The 3,565-nt window shown below is 41.4% G+C and overlaps 1 long non-coding RNA gene across 1 annotated transcript in view; it reads right to left on the reverse strand.

The window, feature by feature from the left end:
• The window catches only part of LOC105298735, a 9,828-nt gene extending 8,649 nt beyond the window's left edge, over positions 1 to 1,179 (reverse strand). Inside the window, exon 1 of the long non-coding RNA XR_896470.1 lies at positions 1,101 to 1,179. This is a non-coding gene — a long non-coding RNA (uncharacterized LOC105298735). The remainder of the gene's footprint in view (positions 1 to 1,100) is intronic.
• Between the last annotated feature and the right edge of the window lie 2,386 nt (positions 1,180 to 3,565).

Here is a 3,565-nt window from a genome sequence, read left to right on the forward strand (position 1 = left end):
CATAGAGAACTCTGTGACCTATCAGTTCATGAAGAGACAGAAGAAATGTTTCACAAATGCAGTCTCACACTTTGTCTCCATAATTTTCAGTGACCGATGGATCCTTGGCTTGCCACTGTGCTCTCCTCTGGAGCTGGTCCCTTAAACACCTTATCCATCACTGCCTTTTTGTACCATGGCTGTGTCACCCTTGTCTCAGCACCAGAGAAGTCTTGGCTCATTATTTAACTAATTTTTATTTTTAAATTTCTTCCCTTAATAAGTTTAGATGTCTATTCACATCTCTTTCCAAAAAAATTTTTTTTCTGGGCTCTTTTAGATTCTTGTTTGGGGATTTACTGAATATCCAAGTGCAAAGAAGGTATTTGAGCAGCATATGATTCTGTTAGATATTGGTTACCACATTACTTGAGCATGAAGCTTTCAAAGAAAATTAAAGTGAAAAAAAGTCAGATCTGGTATTGGTTATTAACTTCACCTCAGGGTGACTTTTCTTTAGGGGCAATTAAATAGCAGCTCTGGGCTGTTAAGTTTAGTGGCTTTACCTGTATGTGGCACCTCTTCTTCAAGGACAACCTCAGTTCAGATCTGCTCTGATTTTACGTGATGAAGCTGAGCCCATCCATGGAAAATTGGATTTTACTTGAAATTGTAGGAGTGACCGTATATATGAGCTTCGACCTTACTTCTTTAAGAAACAGGTTTTGCATTACCAGGTAAATGCCCTTTCAGTAGAATTTTCATGGAACACTGGTGACATCCTGTGGTCAGTTTGGTTTAAGGCAGCCGGTCCTTTTCAGCAACTATCTCAGGAAATAAAGAAGTGTCCCACATAAATCCTAGTATGCTTTGCAAAGCCAAAGGGGAAAAAAAAGAAAAAGAAAAAAAGAAAAACATTCTTATTCCTAATCATTTTTACAGAGTGAATACCTCCTTTCTTGAGCTATGCAATTTCTCAACAAATGTGGAAAAAGCAAGTTCTGGTAAGGAGAACTGGTAAGCAAGTTTTGGTAAGAACAGATGTTTCGTGGAAACAAAAGACAGCTTCATCAAAACCAGGGATGAGTGTCATGATATCATTCATCACTCTGTGATCATACCTGGTTTTTACCATCTGCTGTTGTAAGTTCCCCGTACCTTGGCTCAGTGTCTACTCTTCACAGGAGAAACAGCCTTCTGCAAAAGAGCACACAGCATGGCTTAAAGGGAAAACAGTGGGTGTTTTGCATTTTTACACCAGTGACGATAAATTGAAGCCATTTAGTTGTAAATGTGATATTACACTTGACGGTTTCCCCTGGCAAAGCACTAAGTGGCCCACACTGAACAGAGCCAAAGAGATGGAACTGTGTGTGTATGTGTGTGTGTCGGGGGGGTGGGGCGGGGAGCAAAATCAGTCACCAGCGTAACCGACCACAGGGGCTCGTAAAAGCATTTGTCAGTCGTTTGGAATCATAACTCAGCTCGGCACTCATGGTACCAGGAGTGACTGGCTCGGTGAAAGCTGAGGAGAGCAGGCAATGGAGTTTATGTTATTCTTCTGTTTATTAAAAACGGATGGGAGCACTTGACAGAAAAATCAAACTTCTGGTCATGCCTCATTAACCCCGGTTGTATCTGTCAGGGATTTGTGTGTGTGGTGTTCCAAAGAGCCTCTAGAAGTAAGATCACTGCTGAGCTTTGGTGTTTTCTCTCATTTTGGATGGAAAAAGAGATGCCAATCACCTCCAAGGGGAGAGAATAGGAAGTTATTTTTAACCCACCTACTTGGAGGACATTAAATGTGAGTTGGTTTAAGACAAAAATGATTTGGTGAAGAATTTTATTGCCAATATTTCTCATAGGGTTTTCTTCGGAAGAGGCAGAAAGGTAAAGATGAGTGTGGAATAAAGTTTAATATTTCAGCTCTTTTATGAAAAGCACAGCTCTTGGAGATAGATCCTTGGGGAACTTTGCAGGCTCCTTATATCTGCATATGGTCATTGAAGTATAGCCCTCTATTGAATAATTTGCTGGGATCAACCTGCTCCCCTGAGATGGAGATAAGACCCAGAAGAAAGAACCAACAGAATTCCAGCCCCACTATTGGAAAAAACGATCCTGTAAGCAAATGCATGTTCAAAGCCTTCGCTCTGTGCCTGACACATCCTTACAGTTGGGAAAGACCACGGGACCAGTAGAAACGCTGTTTTTCCTGCTGATTTGGAGCTTGGGCTCTGAAGTCACGTTTCTGAATCTCCCAGAGGCTCAGCTTCCTTGTATGTAAAAGGTGTATGAGGACAATTATTTAGTATCTGCCCCAAAGGATTTCATAAGAATTAGATGAGATAAGGCAAGTAAATCACTTAAACACAGAACCTGGCCCATAGGAAGCACACAGTAAAAGTTGTTCTGAAATTATTATTAGTGACACCACCATCATCATTGATATGGACAGCATTGTTTGTCTAAGTTATGCTCTCTCCATGCTGCATTCTCAAATGACATGCCAGGAGCATATGAAATAGAGTAGGGTGAGGTCGGAGAAAAGTCCTGCGGGGTCAACTTAGTCTACCGGTTGGGGCGATTATTAAACTAATAATTTTGAATTCTATTCTGGCCTAAACGCTGTGAATGATACAGAGAAGTTTTAAATGGAGTTTCTTCATTCAGTAAACTTAAATCTAATCCACGTTCTTAGATGCAGGAAGTTTTCTGTGTAGGAAACCTTAAGTCAATAGCTTTAAAGCAAGGTAGGCGAATCCCCTGAAGTGATACCAGGGCTGAGTGGAGTGAGAATTCAGGAAGGACTGGAGATCGGACTTGGCCCCTGCTACACACTTGGGTTTACCCCGAGGAGCTAAACTGGAACCATGCCTTCGAGGGTCCTCAGTAGGACCCAGCACCTCTTGTGTATTCCTGTTTTGTTTTATTTTTTAATTCAATTTTTGTTTAGAGACATATATAGTGGATTCCTTTCTTTGCCTAATATTCTCTGTCCATGGATAATTGAAACTGAATCGCCTGAGCATAGAGCAAGTCTGAGATAGAGTAGACCCTCTTATCCACAGGGGATATGTCCCGAGACCCCCAGTGGATGACTAAAGCCTCAGATAGTACTGAATCCTACACATACTATGTTTGTTTCCTGTACATACACACCTTTTCACTTAAAGGAAACAGTTGACGGCCTCTCTTTAGCATAGCCTAATGCCAGTATCACTGCTCTGGCACTTTGGGGCCATTATCAAGTAAAACAAGGGCGACTTGAACACAAACAGTGTGGCACCATGACAGTTGATCTAATAACCGAGTCGGCTACTGAGTAACTAATGGGCAGGGGTATATACAGTGTGGAGATGCTGGACGAAGTGATGATTCACGTACCGAACAGATTTCATCACACTGCTGACAATGGCACACAATTGAAAACTTATGAATTGTTTAGTTTGAGAATTCTCCATTTAATATTTTTGGACTGCAGTTATTCACAGATAACCAAAACCCTGTCAAGCAAAACCACAGATAAGGCGGGGGTAGGGGAGGGCGCTACTCTAGAATTTAGAAGCTTTGATAACTTTTAGCA

The sequence above is a fragment of the Pteropus vampyrus genome, unplaced genomic scaffold (genome assembly GCF_000151845.1).
Source record: "Pteropus vampyrus isolate Shadow unplaced genomic scaffold, Pvam_2.0 Scaffold160, whole genome shotgun sequence".
NCBI classification, from domain to species: domain Eukaryota; kingdom Metazoa; phylum Chordata; class Mammalia; order Chiroptera; family Pteropodidae; genus Pteropus; species Pteropus vampyrus.